Below are 20,148 nucleotides of genomic sequence, written 5' to 3'. Positions count from 1 at the left end.
AATGTGTCTGTTCAACCAGTGCAACTTATAGCTAAATCCGATAATTATATCAGAGATAAAGACCAACATTATGCATAACAGCCTAAGATTGGAATTCAGCATTGTACCAGATGTTGTTTTGCATAGCATTTTCTGACATGAGATACAGTTTTTCCTGCTTTAAGAACACAATAATGAATATTTTCAGTTTTTATTGTAGGTCAGCATTTTGATGGATTCATGTGGTAAAGGTGAGCTGCAGTGAAATTCAGATTTACTGTATATCATTATGGTTTGTCAGCACGCAGTACTGATAAACGATTACTTTTCAGAAGCCTATGTGTGAGAACATTGCTAATTCTGAATAATGCTAACCCTGAGATACAAATTTATCTGCATGTGTGTAAATAACAATGAATTTTTAAACTGACAGTTTATAGTCTTTGGTCAATTAAATTTAGAGGATCGTTAGCTAAACTGCAAGCAACTGTTTACTTTACATATTCTCCACATTGTACATTAGTAGTCCAAGATGATAAGAAATTTGCTAGTTTTAAAACCAGTTTTTGGCTTATTTTAAAAGGGGCAACAGACTTGGAAGGTGGGGATCTGATTGCAGCCCAGTCCATATTGCACTTAACACCCAACCCCAACCCATGTGCCCATTATGGGTTGGCCCAGTTGGGCCCACGGGGTAAAAGCCAGCCACCAGATGCTTCCCCTTGTGTCCCTTTTCCAGGCCTGGCCCAGGGTGGGCCCTGGTAACCCTGTCCCTGGACAATGTCCTTTGACAGATGTTTTTTCCCGTTTTTTTTTTTTTTTTTTTTTAATTATTATCTTGGAGTTATTTAGAAATGAGGGAGACTGGAGCAGGAAACTGACAGATTGGTGTGGTGTCTGTAGTGATGCAGATACTATGCCAGCCTGTCAAAGCGAGAGCTGAGCCTGAAAGCAAAGCTGTTGATTTAGCAGTCGGCCTACGTTCCTACCATCATCCATGAGCTGTGGGTACTGAACAGAAATTTGCTTCTGATGAATGTCTGGGATCTCTGTTACTCATTCAGAAGAGGCTCAGAGAAAAGCTTCTATTCGACACACCAAAAGGAGCCAGTTGAGGTCGTTCAGGCATCTGGCAAGGATGGCTCCTAAGCAACTCCAAGGACAGGTGTTTCAGGATGTCCTACCAGGAGGAGACCCCCAGCAGATCCAGAGCAGACTAAAGAAATTATTTCTCTCAGCTGGCCTGGAAATGCCTTAGTGTCCCCCTGAAAAAAATTGTGGAGATTACTAGGGAGAAGGAGGTCTAAGCTTCTGTGTTTAGACTACTGATCCCACAACCCTGACTGGGTGGCAAAAATGACTGGATCTCTCATTGGCTGGTTTTAAAGGGGACTTAACATATAAACAAGTCTCAAAGATCGTGAAATGGCTAGTGCAACACAATTTGTGTATTAGCATGATTTAGAGTAGCCTGCAATACACTGACAGGGTGAAATTGTAGCTGAGCAGAAGACATCAGATCTGTGACGACAAAATTATTGTCGACAAAACAATTCAAAGTCAGGATATGGTGGCAATATGAAGAAGAAAATTAGGACAAAAAAATAATTTTTGGTCTTGTTTATTGCCTATTCTCTTTTGGCAAATGACTTACATAAAATAAATGAATGTGGGGAACTGGAGACAGACTTTAACCATAATTCTACAAATCTGTTAAAAAAACTGTTACAGTTGAAGAATAATAAGAACAACAAGCTAAAGGCCTACCAGCCATCAATAGTACATACAAACTGGGGATGAATTATGTACGATACTAGGATGTGGTTAAATACACACATGATATCAATATTTGTTTTCTTAAATATCATCATAGTTAATAAAGGTGCATTCAGTCTTCCTTACTAATGATCAAAGAAGTAACATTTCCAGTCCGGACACTTACATGCAACACGTAGATACATGGAGGGCAAACCTCTGGGCATCAGCAGTCCCTCACTGTGCAATCTGGATCACAGAATTTCTCCCATAATGAAAGAGGCCACAGTGCCATTACTGTACACAATATGAGACATTCAGAGAAACTGTTACTTGGAGCAGTTAGTCACTTGACATAAATAACCTTAAGAGTAACAATTTACCTGTCGAATTTTGCGTGCAAAGCCAATCACATTTGTTCCTACTACACATACTGCCTGTACTGTAGTAGAAAGCTGTTTAGTGGGGATGTTGCGCTGTATGAGGGTGATAGGAGTAATCAAGAAGAGGAGGGGGCTTCTCCATAGGAAGTTCCTGCAAACAGAGTGCACCCACTTTTTAAACCCCATTTGTCTTGTTAATGCTCCCCTCTGATTACCTGATTGCACTGGATGACTGTGGAGAAATCTGATTGCGTAAAATTATATAGAGCAAACTTTTGATTGGGGAGGGATCTGGCGAGCTTGCTGCCACCATTGACAGGCTTTGTGAAATTTGGCCTCGCTGATTTGAAATCAGCTAAGTGTCACGTCCCATAATTGTAATCAGAACTTAATTTTTCATCCTTGTTCTCTTTTCAGAGCACAACTTTTCTCACGCAAACTTTTAAAGCTTGAACAATACTGCAGCTATGTTCTACATACAATAACAATGCTTGAAAGGGATTGTCCACCGAGACCTAATCCCCACCTTTATGGGTAAATGACTCGATGTTCTGCGTGTGTCTTCAACACAGTATATAATCAAATCATTAGCTTCCTCGCCACAGTTTACACATATTGCCTTAACCATATATACAGTGCATGTTCTCGCCTTTTCTTACTCCATTTTGCACTTGAAAGCCTCTTTTTTCAAAGGACTGAACCTCTGCTTGGTCTTCCTATCACCTGGATCAAAGCTGTTTAAATTCATTCTAAGTAAAATAGATTTAATTCATCTTTATGCATCAGCAGCTGAAACACAAGTGGAATTTTTACATAAATGCTTTCAAGATTGAAAAAAAACCATTTAATGGATCAAAAGACTTATTAAGGTTATCTGTCCTCAGTCATGCAATGAATTTTTGTTATGACGGCTTTATTCATTTCTCAAAGTCAACACTGGAGTCTACGGGGAAAAAAAATCTACAGTGCAGTATAAGTTAATAGGCAAAGCTGAATATTTCTTCTTTACTAGGTTTGCGATTCAAGGTAAATTAAAGATAGGCTGATTTATTTATTTTTTTAACATGGGTGCTGGTGACATTTCAATGATTGGAACATAGTCAAAGGCATTCACAAATCTATACTTCCACAACATTGCATACTCTTCATTAATTAACTTCCTATTGATCACTGACCTTGCCACTTCAACTTATTTTCAATTCACACATCGGCTTACAATTCAGCCAATGTGTGTTCCAGTAAAACACAGCGCAGGAGAAGAAATAAGTGGTGAGGTCAAGTGGGAGTTAATTTAATGTTGGTATGTTTAAAAAAAAATGCAAGTTTTGATAATGGATTTTTCAGAAATGTAAAGTGCAGTTTTGAGCTGAAGGACCCGTCCAACTGCAGGCTCAGGAGGCTGGAGGACACGATGGATTCTTTGTGGGCCCGACTCTGTCACTGCATTTGAATCATGAGCCGAGCTCAGTTTTCAAACTGAAATGTCACAGCTTACAAATGCAAAAAAAAAATCAAAAAAAAATCTGATAAATAGGTAGATTTTCTAGTAGTGTAGAATGCAGGAGGTTCTTGTAAAAAGATTTTAACTTTAGCTGCCAGGAAAACATTCTCCATCCCACCACACCAACAGCAACCTGACGAAAAAAGTCAGTTTGAGTGCATTAGCTGATCTACAGCCACACAGCAGAAATCTTAGCAGAGAGACTTAATCCCCAGTCACCATGTGCCCAGTTTTGGTGAGCCAGTGCCCACTGCAGCTATAGATTTCTCTTCTTGGCTGACAGGAGTGGAACCCAACCTGGACCTCTGCTGTTGTAGCCCATCCTGCTTAAATCCAAACATATTGTGCAGTCTGAAATGCCTTTCCCCCCTCATCACAGGTTCTTACTACAGGCTCTCCAACCAGTCTTCTTTAACCCCTCATATAAAATGCATTCTCATCCCCCAGAAACTGCCCTGCTCTGTGAAAGTTATTTGAGATGGTTGTGAGTGAAGACCACAGAAGACCCAACCTTGCAGGAAACAGACTTCTTACATCTCCCAATTGAAGTGCACAATCCTAGCTATCGTGATTGCTGTGGAACAAAAACCTCTGGCCATCATTCATCAGTAGTGAGTGTAGGCTGTCAGTCTGCTGTTTACCTCAGCTGGCAATATACCACGCATCTGTGTCTATTTACTCTGGAGGAAGCTGTAAAAGGTTGTTGATATGAGTTGGTAATTGAATGAGGTGAGTTGTTGGGATCTTGAACTTTTCTGACTGTAAGTTTTTGCCGTTGTTAGCTTTTGTAAGTGAAACAATTTCTAACAACATTGGACTTGGACACTTGGCAAATCAAGGATCATTCGATATAAGAATGCAATTAACTAATCTGCTACTAATAAGTAATTACAATGATACCGGGAATAAAAAAGTATATTGATACATGTTTTTGTGCGTTAGAGCCCTGACATCAGTTCAGGAGATGAGGAGGTAGAGGATGAGATGGAAATAAGGGAGGAGAAAAACAAATGTTAAGTGGTCGTATATAGTTTCAAAGTGCTATTTGAGATTTTTAAATTAAATGAGATGTAAAATTTAAAAGGCGTACAATGTATGTGGATGGTCTCTAGGCACATACATAAAAAGCAGTTAGGCAGAATAATGAGTCCCATCCTAGCCACCGTTTTCAAAATGGGATAAAGATGGCAGCTTCTACAAACCGGTACCAACTCTGATGTGTTTTTAATGGATTAATTTTAAGTTTATGACAATGCATCGCATTGTTGGAAAATGTAATTTAACACTAATCAATATATATTTATGAGTAAAACAGTCTTTTTTTCTATCAAAAAAAATTACTGTATTTTTAAGGGGTGTACATGCAGAGAGAGACTAGCAGCAATGTGGCAATCATGAGATAAAGCACAAACAAACACAGAAAAGGCATAGGTGGTGGATACTCCTCTCAACTCTGAGGTAAAATCTAAAATTAAAAAAAAATAAGAACACATATGACTGTTACCAATGCTGGAGACAAATATGGGCTACAAATCAAACCCAAAGGCTTTAGATGAGGACACTGCTTCAGAGCTCTTCCAAATATAAAAAAAATATGGTGAAGTCTACTAAGTACTATATTGGAAGCTCCTTTTAGCACATACTCGAGGACTAAAATATTAATAATCTTTTTCCACTAAGAAAAAAAAATGTTGTGATGAATGATGTAACAAACAGTCCTCTTCCAAGTCTTCCAAATATATTAAATCTTCTCTTAAAGGAGACATAAAAGTTTTTTCTGATATAAAGCTGACGTGTTTTATGAAAGCTGAGGATAAACCGGTACTTTGTAAAGGTCAGGGAAACACCTGAAAGATTAGATTATAGTAATAGATGCTTTTGCTGGCTGTTGGATTGAAGCGGGGAAACAAACCGTTATCCTTGCTTGTATTGGTGACCCATTAATCCTAACATCATACTGTATCTTCAAACGCCACCTGAGCGTCACAATTACACATATTGAGTCTTTAGCCACCAACAACAACATTGACCCACCAACTATGGCAAAACTGGCCACCGGCAGACAGCAGCTCTCTTTAGTCCATGTAAAGGTCTATGTTTGCTGTTGAATACGTTACAAAAAGTCCCCCTCACACCCCCTTTGTGTTAATAAATGAGAGGTTAGGAGTGACAGTCCCATTTCACTAATGCCATAACCCACTACGTCACACACCACTATCAAAGGACACCTTGTGTGTAACTGAGACACGCCAGCAGCTTTGACAAGAATGACATCACTTTACGCCACGGGAATGGGAACAGCCTGTCAAATTACACTGAAGATAACATTTGATCCTTGGTAGCTATAAAATAACATCTGCAGCCTTAAGATAAAACTGTAATAGAAATTATACCTGCGTGTACAACTCAATACAACTGGCCCAAGTCTGTCATCAGAGAGAACCTTCAACTTAGAGAAACAGATCACACACACACACAGACACACACTGAGCAGACAACAGCATGAGACAGACCAACACTTAGCAGCTGCCCCAATCCTCAGCATTTGCATAAAGCAAGCGTCAAACAGTCAGCTGGGCAGGCCTGTAGCATTAGCACAGTTCCTTTCTCCCATAGTCTACGTTTTCTCCTTGTTGACTACCAGACAGCTGACACTTAGCCAATTAAATCGAATCACAATGACTAACTAAACAAGCACCTTTATAATTTCTTTACTCCAAAATTTTAAAAACAGTAAGACCAAGGTCCTGTGTTATATTCAGGGCCCTGGACATGTGCTAGTGTGGTGCTCCGTCAATGGCTATAAGTACTGACCTGTGGTCTTATCTTGCTGTTTCAAAATAAGAGCAGCTTGTAGATACTTTGCAGAAATTCTTGAAATACCTAAAAGGCTGCGAGTGCTAAATTATGTTGTGGATACGGCAGCATGTGCAATTTCCTGTATTTAGGACAAAGTAGGGTCAACAAAGTTGGGGCCTCAGAACATTTAATGTGGTTTTGTTCAAAAAACAGAAACCGCAACAAAGCAGATGCTTGTTTTTGATTCAGTGTGCCTTTTTATGGAGTGAGGCTGTGCAAGCTGAGAGTGTCCTGTTAGATATTTTGCTCTGCGCAGAGGAAACACCCCTGTAAAACTCAACAGCTCCTCAACATTTTGGACTATCTCCATGTGGCATTCTTTTTTGACTCCTGAGCCTCCAGCCACCTGCACGACTTGTAATAAAACTGTCACAAATGAATGAAAGTCTGGGCGAGGGGGAGGGGCAGCAGGGGGTTAACACAGATGTCCAAATAAAGTGTGAATGATTCATTTTGCCAAGATTAGCGGCATTCTCCGGCAGAAACTTTCCCATGGCAAAGGAACTCCGCTGCTTTCATTACTGCCCCCGTGGATTGTCATCATAAACTGATTTTCTCTCAAAGACAAATTAAATTGCATATGAAATACAACAGAAAGAACAAGAAAGTGTCTGTTTCTCCATTTTCGTCCACAGCTCACAGTCCCTCCCTTCCCTTTGTTGTCCTCTTTTTTTTTTTTGTCAATTTCCCATGTCTCTCACATCTAAGTGATCCAGAGTGTTCAAACTTAAATTAAGATCTCTGGCAAGATAAACAGTTAAAACCAGTTCCCATAGTTACGGCTCGCACAGCGTGGTGATTGCATTATAATCCGACAGCAATCAACTCTAAATGAAACAGGGATGATAAGGCTGCTATTTTCTCTGTGTGTGCGTGTGTGCTTCAGTGTAGCTTATTTCTTTTCCTTTGTTCGACTTAGATTTTTATTACCTTCCAATCAGGTCAGCTCCACAGCAGAGGCTTTTTGGACAAACATGGCCATGATGTGGGCAGAATGAGATTAAGATGCTACAACAAGGCCTCGGTGAAGGGCCTTCAGCTGCTGTGGAGCATTCAGTGTCCCCTGATAACTCAGAAAATGCTTCAGTGTGAAGGTGAGTTTGCCCTTCAACTTTGAGCAGAGTCTCATTCCGCAATCCTTTTACTTAAATGAAAAATATATCCACAGATTGCGACTGCAAACATGACTGCTTCACATAATAAATGGACAAGACACGAGACAAAGACATTAAGAAATACTTGGCCAAAGTTCCTTATTAAATTTAATAAGAAAAATGATTTAGATGTATTTTATTTAGCACCAATTAAACATTTTTATAATCAGTCTTTGTTGGACGTTTTTGATCTTAGGCACGAACCACAGTAAATTTAAAGGAAGATATCAAGTGTTGTTAAAGGGTTTAGGCCAAACATCTTCAAAAAGTTTTATCTCTATATATACTCCATAGCCAATTCATTAGGTATACCTTACTAGTACTAGGTTGGACATCGTTTTGCCTTCAGAACTCTCTCCACTGAATCATATTTGTTATTATATCTGTCTCTCTTCCACAGCATGTCTTTTATCCTGTCTTAATTCTCCCACCCCAACTGGTCACGGCAGATGGCCGCCCCTCCCTGAGCCTGGTTCTGCTGGAGGTTTCTTCCTGTTAAAAAGGAATTTTTCCTTCCCACTTTCGCTTAAGTGCTTGCTCATAGGGGGTCATATGATTGTTGGGTTTTTCCTCTGTATGTATTATTGTAGGGTCTACCTTACAATATAAAACGCCTTGAGGCGACTGTTGTTGTGAGTTGGTGCTGTATAAAAAAAACTGAAATGAATTGAATAGAACTGCCTTCATTCTTTGTTACTAAAATTCGACAAGGTATTGGAAGCATTCCTCAGAGATCGGTATGGTTGTTTGCTGCTGTAGCTCATCTCGCTTCAAGACTCAAGATTTTGTTTTCCTATTAGTTCAAAACAGTCTGGCCATTCTATGGTTTCAATAATGCATTTTCACCCAGAGAACCAACACTCGGTGGATATTTTCTCAGAGCGTTCGCTGTAAAAACTAGAGATGGTTTTATAGGAAAAGCCCAGTAGATCAGCAGTTTCTGAAAATAACCAGGCCAGCCCATCTCGTCACTAACAACAAAGTTTCATTCAAATTCACTTAATCACCTTTCCCATTTTTATGCTTAGTCTGAAAACCTCAGCAGGTCATGTGATTGGCGATTAGACATTTGCATTAATGAGGAGCTGAACATGTGTACCTTATAAACTGGCTGATGAGTTTATAACTCACATTTTAAAGTAAATGATTTTTTTCCTGTTAACCTGGTAACATTGACAAAAGGACCCTGGCCCTGGTCGACTTGAGAATGCATGCATGTTGTATATACACCATTCACGGTAATCACTGGCTTGTAATCAAGGCAGTGATTACCGTGGACCTAAACATACTTGTGATATCAAGAAGACAGGTGAGATAAAATTGCAGCCCTCAGATGAATTTAAACACACATGGCAGCAAAATATATATTTTTTTTAAATGCAAAGCTGGCAAAAGGTTGACTCAGGGTTACCAAAATGGAACGTCACCTGGCAAAAGGTTGTGTTATCCGCTTTGACTTGCACTAGCATCGGCAGTCAGAATAAGTGATTGCATTAACCTGGTTATCAAAGTGCTGGTGTTAACCTGGGGTTTCCCGATCTGACTATGAGCATGTTCACGCATGCCGCTGGCAGCATCTGACCAGTCACACTGACTATTGGACTGGCAGCTGAAAATAAGAAATGAACTATAATTTTTTAAAAATGAAGAGGTTACAAGGATAATACAGAATGAAAGCAACACAGATGGTCCACTTTTGTCAATAAGACTGGAAAAGCACCACCATACTAAATAGATTTAGCCTGTTGAGAAATAAGCTAGTTGTCGTATGAAGCCTATTAAAAAAAGTCAACCAACACAAAAGAGGTTGACTTATTAATATCTCAGCTCTGTCATTAAGACACAGAAGAAACTCTTACATTATAACTGAGTATCTTATAATTTAATCTTTAAAAGATAGTTTTAATTTTTTTTTTTTTTATCTCCCAGCTGCAGCTTCAGTGATGTTTAAAAATAAAGAATAAGTAAAGAATGAATATGAAAACAGAATTCAAAATTAGTCTACATGTAAACTGAATATGAGGTCAGCAAGTACAAATAGCTGCTCTGTTTTAGGATCTTAATGTTTATGCAACAATAGAACTGTTGTAAAATAATTAGTAGCCAACAGGAAAAGAATAAAATAATAAAATTGCCTCTTATGAATTTATATTTCTTATTAATCATTGGGAAACACAAAGACATTAGATGCTATTACAAAACTTTAGACCCTCCTACTGTCAACACACTCTATGGTGACATGATTTCCAGAGAACTGATTGGTCAGTAGGCAGTGATGTGATACCTGTTGATCTCTAATCTGTAACCCAACTTTCTCTAGAGCATGCTTGGTTCACAACACAATTTACCAAGGTGATATTCCCTGATAGGAAGTACTGAAAACTCAGGATTAAGCCCGAAGTTATCTGGATAAAACAAAATTCTGCTTTGTAGGTACAGGCCTCTGATCATCATAAACCTAAACTCTGCTGCTCCTGTCCACCCATCCTGGTGCATACAGGTTTGTGCGAAGCCATGAAAACAGTAAATGAGTGCACAGAGGCACTTTAGTGGTATGTAAATACCAACAAGTCAGCTAATTTAAAAAAAATGTGAGTGAGCACAGGTTCAGGATTCAATGAAACAGCTTCATCAACATAATCCACTGAAAATCTGCAGAATAAGTTTAGAGAAAATGTAATTTATAAGCATGCGTGTGTTAAAGTCACACTGAAGATACCCACCCATGCACCCTGACCTCCTCCCAGTGAGGTTATCCAGTAGTCATTAATATATCCACAAAAGGCACCTGACAAGCAAACATCTGAACAAATAACCAATGATCAAAAACAAACAAGTAGTCAACTGATGTTTTTTTTGTTTTTTTTTTTTCCAATTGAAGTGCATAATCCTAGCTATGGTGGCCACTGTAAGACAACCAACTCTGTTGGCTTTTGATCTGTAGTGAGTGTTGGCTGTCAGTCAGCTGTTTACCTCCGCTTTAAGCTTTCAATATGCCAAGTATCCACTATTTGGACTGTAAATCTTTGTGAAAGAGGTCAATATGAGTCGGTGAAACTCATTTCTTTCTGATGACAGCCATATTAAGGTGAGTTGTTGAGGATATTCTGAACTTTTCAGTCCTTAAGCACTGCTGTTTTTGCTTTGTTTGAACCTAAACATTGTTTACCACTTCAAACTTTGTTTGAAGTGGATCCAAGTTGAAATTTTGGATTCGGATACTTAACAAAAAAACTTTCATACTATTTGAGAATAATCAAAATGTTTATCAGAGGCAAAGTGTGATTTTTTTGGGACACTGGAGTCTATCATTAGGTGATGCAATGTTAGTTTAGGACCAGCTGGTGTTGTTGTTTAGCAGGCTTGTTGTCAGCTGTCCAGAGACGGGAGGGTTGCATGTCTAATCTGATGACTATAAGTAATTTCAGCAGTACCATATTCTTTTTTCTACTGAATAAGCTCAAAAAACACTGACTGTACCTTTAAACTTTTGAAAATTTCATTACCCAGCTGGAGGTCCTTGGAGTTTGCAGTAAAGTAGAGCCAAAGTAATACAAAGTAACGCACGTTAAGGTCTTTCACTCAAAGACAGCCAACACCTGAACCCTTGTGCACATTTCTCTCCAACATCAGTTTCCCATGGCCTCGACACTAAACAGAGACACTTCCCTGCTCGCTCTTTCATGTCTGAGACTTGGTGTCTCTGTGGGAAGAATGCAGCTTGTCTGAGATGTCTGCAGGTTGTCAGAAAAAGAGGCAGAGGAGCGAGGGGAAGGCGAACCCCGAGGCACCCCCAGGACAAACAAGAGAGGCATCTGTGAGTGGAACCCACCGTCAGTCATCTTAAAGAAATTATCTCCTCTGCCGTGTCCCACTGATCACCAAGGACCCGCACGATCGGACTGCGGTCTCCTCACAAAAAGACAAAACCCTCTTTCATTATTGGCTTGTTTTAATCACTGCTTCTCTCCACTTGCTTCATTTGAAGTTTTAGATGAATCGGTAAAGACGGCACAGGTAGACTCGGCCTTGTGCTTCACTGAAAGAAAAACGAGCAAAGTAGAAGAAATGCCACTCCCAAAATAAACAGCAAGATCGAAACAAAGAAGCAGCGCTGTCACTCACGCTGCTCCGTACTGTATCACAGAGACTGAAGAACAGTATGCAGCACACAGCACATCGCTGTAAATAAAACGGGAAAGAGCAGTCATTCAGTAAAGTGGGGTTAGAGCCAAATGAAATATGCTCCCAATTATTGCAATGGGTGTAAGGAGCTAATAAAGTGAATGTCCCTACAAGACACTGAACCCTAATGGATCCCAACTAATTTGCTTTGACTGATGAATTTCCCGCTCCAGTTGCGTGGGGTTGAATAATTATGAAATTTATCACAAGACATTGAGACTCATTAAGGATTCGCGACATTTCATTAAAGCAACGTTGTTAGAGGCAGCACATGGTGTTCTGTTTGTGTTTGTACGTGTGCGCATGCAGAGAGTCTGAAATAGTGTGTAGAAGCAATTATCCAACGATTAAAGCACTTAAAGGAAAGGCTGTTTTTGCTTCTCTGTCATTTAGTCTGAATTCCATCATTTCACGTCTCTCTCCCTCTCTTTTTTTTCCCCCTCCTCTCCCATCACTGAAATGTTTTCTGGCTCTGTTGTGCACATTCATTACTGTCAAGGGCTTCGGGTGCATTTGGAAATGTGCACCCTGATCCATCAAAAAACGTACAAAATCCATTACATTTATAGGAAAATGTCATGACTAGATGGTTTCATTATACAGCTTTACGAAAGACGTCTATCTCTCAATCCTGACCTGTACAGACTTAGCACGGTTAATTTAGGAGAGCAAAAGTCCCCCTTTGTTTAGAAAAGCATCAAATGACAAAATGTTTGTTGAATGAAAAATAGATTTAGATATCGTGTGAGGATATGAAAGTGACAAACCACCAATAATGCCACCAAAAGAAAAAGGAAATAGTATGTAGGAGCAACTTATAACAAAAATCGTCTTGTCCTGTGATGATTTATGACCTACATGGAAGTAGCCAGTACTGTCCAAATGCGGTAGTCTCCCCATTTTCCCTTTTAATAGATTTAAAATGCAAAAACTTTTCTGATTCAAACCATTTCGCTTCTGCTGCACCAACAGAAACTCCTGAAAAGCACCATAACATACCAATTGCATGTACTGGTACTAGATTGGACACCTTTTTGCCTTCATAACTCTCTGCACTTTAACTTTACTTCAACAGGCACAGGAGATACAAAGTGACGTACACAAAAATTACTAAATACATCGAAAAAGTACCGGGTCGAAAGCCAAGGAGTATAGATGTGTTTTACGATGAGTTTTAAAATTCAGCATAAAGAATTTGATAAGGTCAAATGGTAAAGAGATGTAAATAGAGGTGTAACTTTGATCTTAATGCTGGAAAAAGGCGACTACCGTTGCTGGGACAGTTTGTTTTAAAAGAGTACTGTTAGGTGGTCTTGGATGGTTAGTCAAGTTAAACATAGGGAATGTAGCCTTGCGAGAGTTAACACCATCTCAGTAAATTCGATGACAACACGTGCAATTCACACCATGTTTGCCAAAGATTCAATGTAGTGTCAAAACCAAGATCATAGTTTTATTTGCCATCAATAATCCTTAGAATAAGAGAGACATGTTTTGGCCCTCCAAACAAATGTCCTAATACACCGACCTGAGGGCAGTAGCTCAAACTCCACTTCATGCTTCAGTTTATAAACTGACTCCAGGTGGAGATCTTTAGTTGCAAATGCTCCACTGTGTTCACTAGATAGTTTTTCAGGTTTTGTCCAGGGCAGGTAGTTCAAGGTGACTTCAGCATTTTGTTGTCTAATGAGAGAACTGAGGCTGAACCAAAGAAATAGAGCTCTGGGCCAAAACAGCGAGCTTTAATTACATCTATGTTAGTAGCTTCCAGTGGTGTAAATTGGACATGATACTTTCAACCCGGATTCCCAAACTTTGTATCCCATGTGGATGTAATTTAATTATTCATTTGTTTTGGGGTTTTTTTTGTTGGATCTATAAGATTATTGCATAGATTAGAAGAGACCCTTTCACCATCAACTTCTCTCTGCAACAAACCTCTCCAATTTCTTTGTTAACACAGCGAATCCTGTTCCAGGCACTAGTGACGAATCCACTGCCTTTTTAATATCCATTTACCCACATAATGAAAAGAATGCCAACATAAAATACTGGTGTTTTCAAGATTGCTTGATCTAATTAAAGAGATCTCTACAAAAAGAAATAGTTGGAAGTTGCACATACGTAAAACTTTCCTACGACATAGAAAACTGTTTTTTGGTACAGCCAGTGAGCAAAACATTCCAGTGTAGGCCATTAGACAGTGTTGGACCAGAGGTTCAGTTCAGTGACTTGAATTATTGTGATCAGCTCCAGTTGCTTGTGTCTGAACACCTGTTTATCAAAGTGGCCATGCCCTTACCTCCAGTATCCAGAGGGATAAATAACAGCCAAAACTTAACATAAACTTCCTTTAAAATACTGTAAAACTAGAAGGCAACAGCAAATCAGAATCTGTGGGGACTGACTCGTTTTTTTGATGGCTGCCTGAAGTGGCCATTGAAAAAAACTTCAAGAAGCGTCCTTTTTTACCTTTGGGGGTTGTTGCTTGATTGGAGCCATATATACAAGGGTATCAAACCCTAATTCTAGTAAACCTTATCAGCTCATGTCCCATTCTAGTATCAATGGAACAAACTCCTTAGACAGTCTTTGTTTTGCTAGCAAAATGAGCTTTTCCTGTTTTAGTCCCAAATAACACCTTATCACTAAACAGCTCAAAACTCTCTAAATACAACAGCTTTAAATGTGTGTTTGTTTGTTTGTTTTTAACTTAGTATTGTACATATAAGGAGCTGCCGGCAATACAAGTATTGCCGGCAGCTCCTTAGATGTCTTATTTTATGCTAAGCTAGGCTAAACCTAACTTCAGCTTCGTTTATTTAATGCGCATTGACGCATCAAACCTCTTACTTAGTATCACTCGGCTTTCTTCATATGTCTAAAACTTCAGGCCGCTGTATTGTTGCTGACATATTTTTCAAATTTCTTACTCTGAAAAAATCAGAAACTTCCAGCAGAGGTTTTAACTAACCCCTCTGACACAGATGAAGCATTTATTGAGCTGTTGATTTCTGTTTACCTAAGCTTGCTTGTTCTCTGTTTAATTACAAACGATAAATGACTGCGATCAATACCCCCAAATAAATGAAGTGAGGCACATTTTAACGTGGGAATATCGAGCTAAACACTTCAGGCTGTTTCATTGTTTCGTGACCCAAGTCGAGTTGGAACCACCGCAGCATACCACAAAACAAAGCAACGCAGCCGTGACCTCAGATTGAAGGGTTTGATGAAACTTTAGTCATTCTGAATGTGCTTATTTTCATACCATTTCTGCTACATATTGCACAACTGTATTCTACCGTAACCATAAAGTGGAGTGATTTGCACTGTGGTCTGCTGGATTCTTATTTGTTGTTCTTTTTGTGTCTAATTTACCTCCAGGCTTCACTGCTACTAAATGTTTGAGCAATCGAATCAACGAACAATGCGAAAATAAAATGTGGTTATCTGCATTCCGCATGAGATTTAGATGGTATTTAACATAATTTTGCGTGCTACGTGTAGGTACAGCCATGTACAACCAGTAATCTGTTAACGCAGTTAAGTATAGTGGCTGAGGAAGAGAGAGACAGCTTGCTTGGCATTTAAAAGAAACAAAATGGACCTTTTAGCACCTTTTGAGCAATAAAGGGGGTAAAATGTGAGCAGAGACCTCCTGGGTTGGACAAATGAAGGCAGTGTGGAAGTGCCAAAGCTGCAGTTCCACAAGTGGCCATGGGACAGAATCCATAAAAGAAAAAGCTTCACACCCTGGTATAAAGAAAGGGTTTGTTTCTCTATAGCAAATCCTAGGCAGGCTTCACTGTTCAGCTGTAGTAAAAACCAATCTAAGGTTCACAGACAAATGGGTGGTGTCACAGTTGCTACATCTGTCTTTCAATATGTTACTTGCTGGCCACACAATCAGAGCGTCAACACGGCTGTGGTGTTATAATTAACCACAAGTCAGGATGTCCAAATGCAGAAGCAAAAGCTCAGTCAAAAACACAAAAATTATTTACAAGCTGGTGATACTTTCAAAAACACAGCCAAACTTAAAAGGGAATCCTAAGCAGCACCAAAACCAGGAAGCAAGACAGGTTAAACACTAGAATCTCAACAGAGGATCTGATAAACACAACTGGGAAGAGATGACTACATATACACATGAGACTGATCACACGATGAGAAAGAGGAAAGAGTATAGTACTGGTGACAGCTTAGGACACAGCCTAGCCAATTTCTTCCACCATAGACTGTAAAAAGATGAATGGACTGATTCTTATATAGCACTTTTCTACTCTGAGTTTTATACAACTAACTCATTCACCCAATGCTTATCTAACATTCATACTCCAATGAATGGATTCATTCCACCCCATGAATGCAACATGGGGTTAGTATCTTGCCCAAGGATATTTGGCATTCAAACTGGGGAAGCCAGGAATCAAACCACTAACCTTCCAATCAGTGGATGACCTGCTCCACCACCTGAGCTACAGCCACCCCTACATATGACTGATGCATTATCCCCACTTCCTTTCACTTTACAAAAGAGAAGCTACACCGTTATGGAAATGAACACGTGTGCTGCCATTCTGCTCCTGTGACCAGATTCTGTGCAGTAGTGACTCGAGGGTGGAAAACACTGCCTGACTTTGAGTGGTCGGTAAGAATGCAAAATTGCTATATAAATCTTGGGCTATTTACTATTGAGTACCTCCTACTTGGCCAAATGTGAGCACAGATGTGCTATGACATCCTCAGTTAAAGTTTAATTAAAAATGTTTGGTGTTTACTTACAAATAACCCATTGTAAATTATTTTGGTACCAAAAATAAGTAAACATCAGAAACAAACAATACTATATTTTCTAGTATATTCACATGAATATCATGCATGATTGCGCTATGATCTGCAAACTCTTCTTTAGCTTTGATTATGCCACATGTGCCAAACTCAAGACCATAGAGCCAAATTTGTCCCTTTGCGAAATGTTATCTAATCCATATATTATTTTAGATTCTTAATAGAATTTTAAGAAAAATTCATGATGAAAAATCTATTTATTTTACTTATGAAGCTTAACTTATGTGTATGAGATACACCTGTTCAGCTGCTTGTTAATACAAATATATAATCTGCCAGTCACATAGCAGCAACAAATTGCATTTAGGCATTGTTAAGATGACCTGCTGAAGTTCAGAATCTGAGAGAATATGGAAAAATGGTGATTTAAGTGACTTGATGTAACATTGTTGTTGATGCCAGATGGGCTGGTCTGAGTATTTCAGAAAGTGCTGATCTGCTGGGATTTTCCCACTTAACCATCTCTAGGGTTTATAGAGAATGGTCTGAGAAAATACGAGCAGCAGTTCACTGGGTGAAAATGCCGTGTTGATGCCAGAGGTCAGAGGACAACTACCAGACTTCTTTGAGCTGACAGGAAAGGAACAGTAAGTCAAAATCCACACACCGAACAACACATTGAACCTTGAAGCAGATGGCCTACAGCAGCAGAAGACCACACCTGGTGCAACTCCTATCAACTAAGAGCAGGAAATTGAGCCTACAATTCACATGGGCATTCTCAACATTGGATTTTAGAAGACTGGAAAAACGATACCTAGTCAGATGAGCCTCGGTTTCTGTTGCCACTTTCAAGTGGTGGCGTCAGAATTTGGCATGAACAGCATGGAAGCACAGATCCATCCTGCCTTGTATCAACATTTCAGGCTGCCGGCGGTGGTGTGGGGAATATTTCTTGGAATACTAGTACCAGCTCAGCATCATTTAAACACCATAGTCTGTCTGAGTATTGCTGCTGACCATGTGCATTCCTTTATGACCACAGTGTACCCATTTTCTGATCGCAACATGTCACAAACCTCAGATCATTTCAAACTGGCTACTTGAACATTACAATGAGCTCATAATACTCACATGGTCTCCACAGTCACCAGATCTAAATCCAGTAGAGGTTCTTTGGGACGGTGTGCAGATTCCCATCATGGAAAGGCAAAGGAGCACTTTTGTGGCCTGGGTGAAGTATGTGGATCAAACTGTACATGAGAAGGCTATGCAGGGCATGCATTTTTGATCGAATTAAAGAATTTGAAGAAAATATATATATATTGCCCTTGATGAAATTGACTTTGACAGCCCTGGATTATATAATTATAATAACTTTAACATTTTGCAAACCTTTGCTATTTCCCCAGATGCACAAAGTTGTGTGTATTGGTGTGTTGTGTCTGATCCAGAAAAAAGCACTTTAGATGTTCAGGAAATTGGCATCAATCGGTTTATCACTTTCAGAAGCATCCTGAATCAACATGTTTTACAGAGAATGTGGACTTTAAGTGTTCCTTTAATGCCTCTTTAGGTAAGTAACCTTTTACTCATTTAGCAGATTTCACTCAGAGATCTTTGTGCCACGCTGTGTGCAGTCCTAGAGCAGTTTCTCTGTATCTGCAGATAATCTCAACTCTAATCTTCCCTGATCAGTTGGCTCAGCTAACCGAACATCATTCTCTTTTACAGACAACATATGCAGTAAAGCGAGGGCAACGTCGTATCGCAAATGGCGGACGAGGCCGCATGTAGCTGCGCGATCTCAGAATGTGAGCCTGAGAGAAAGTTGGAGTGACCTGGAGGTTTTGTGTAAACTCTCAGGCTGAAACCGGCCTCTCTGCGGCTCAGTGTCACGTCAATACACGAGAACACAGAGCGAATCCCAGGCTGAAGTTAACCACCGTGCTCAATGCGGCTCTCCTGCTTTTTCCCACAGGACAAGCAGCTTCATTATGAAGCACCGTGGTCTCCTTTTCATCTCAGTGAGATCACCCCTGTGGGGAGTATCAACACTGTGAGCCACATCTGACGCTCTCTCGTCCCTGTTTAAACACTGAAATAGTGTTCAATCATATTGTTGTTGGCTGCTTTCTTCTTTTTTTTGTCATAATGCAGCTGCTTGGAAACTGCCACAGGACTCAAAGATCTCAGCGGAGAAAGGAGGTGATCAATTTCTGAGGGAACCCCCACCTACCCAGCCACCCACCCACTCTTCTCTCCCTCCTTGTCTCCCTGACCCCTCCACCTCCTCCTCACTTCAACTAGCCATAATTATTTTGCAAAAGAGCTCCAGAAAAAGAACACGCAGAGTAATTTCTCTTGCCCAGTTATGAAAAGCTCATTAAAAAAGGCCCGGAACAAACAAAGCTTTTCCTGTGAGGCCTCTTTTCAAATTCATTTCATAATTTTCCTCTGTTTTAATCATTTATATCAATTAATCATTCCTTGGTGGAAAAGACATTCTTTGCAATCTTCCGTGGGGTTTTTTTGTTCTGCTGAGTGAGAGGCTTGATGAGAATGTCAGGAGAATGTGGCTCAAACCAAGGCGGAGTAGCACTGGCTTTGCCAAAAGGGAAATCAGCTTGATGCAGCGCGATCTCTTCGGAGCTGCAGGAATAATTAAACAATTAAAGTCAAGAAAAAGATCATCTTTATACATCTGACGTCTTTCTAATGAAGCCAGGGGCATCTTAAAAGAGAGCCGTTTTGTCATGTAAAACCACTCAGCCTGCTGAATCTCAAACAGGGAAACTTTTCTCCAATAGCAACTGTTTTTGGTTAAACTGAAGACGTCACTTGTTTGCAGCTTTTCTTTACAAAGAGAGCAGCCCCCCCCGCCTCTCTGTCGTGGTGTCGCCACCATATACATTTCATTTTTATTAAAAAGCGTCACAGTTACCTTCAGTTGATGGGATCTCTGATGTGTCACGTGATGGTGGAAAAACTCAAACTGAAGGAATTAAAAGGATCTCAGCCAAATCAGGTCTTGCAGATTAGCCTTAATAGGTGTTGAAACCAATGACCCGAGGCTTAATGAGGTTGTAAACGACAGCAGGCCTCGCTGCGATTTTTTTCAGTGACAGACGATGGCGCCACTACGCAGCTATTAGGGGGGCTTGATATTTCCCAGAGGTTGGAGTCACCCTCGGCAAACTAAGTAGTTATTGAATGTCAACTAATTAAAGTCGGGCGTGAGATGAATGCAGCCTACAGGATGTTGCTATGCAGCTTTCAGTAGTCCTGACAATGGAGACAGTTTAATCTTTATATTATTACAATGCTTCATATCCAATCTCTCCATGTCCGAGTATTATGGACGTTTGGAAGAGATAATATATTTATCACGGTGATATTGAAGCTCCTTAAACAGGACCCTGAGCTTATTCTACGGATTTTCTTTGGCGTATAAATCCGCTCTAATCTGGTCTCTGCCCCTGATTTGGTTTGTATACATTGGACTGCTGCGTGTCTCTTCTCTCCGGTCCATCTCACC

At 39.8% G+C, this 20,148-nt stretch overlaps 1 long non-coding RNA gene across 2 annotated transcripts; it reads right to left on the bottom strand.

Annotated features, from left to right (window-relative positions):
- Window positions 1–359: 359 nt before the first annotated feature.
- Window positions 360–20,136, bottom strand: LOC120436504. Of its 2 annotated transcripts, XR_005610504.1 has the most exons (5): window positions 19,555–20,136; window positions 17,745–17,840; window positions 2,118–2,268; window positions 1,922–2,031; window positions 360–1,244 (listed from the first exon to the last, which is right to left on the bottom strand). It is a non-coding gene; the product is annotated as an uncharacterized LOC120436504 (long non-coding RNA). The 2 variants fall into 2 exon arrangements; XR_005610505.1 differs by lacking the exon at window positions 17,745–17,840.
- Window positions 20,137–20,148: the final 12 nt, after the last annotated feature.

This window comes from Oreochromis aureus, linkage group 23 (assembly GCF_013358895.1).
Source record: "Oreochromis aureus strain Israel breed Guangdong linkage group 23, ZZ_aureus, whole genome shotgun sequence".
Classification (NCBI taxonomy): Eukaryota; Metazoa; Chordata; class Actinopteri; order Cichliformes; family Cichlidae; genus Oreochromis; species Oreochromis aureus.
The sequence above is the reverse complement of the archived record's forward strand: the minus strand, read 5'-3'. Positions and strand labels throughout refer to the sequence as shown.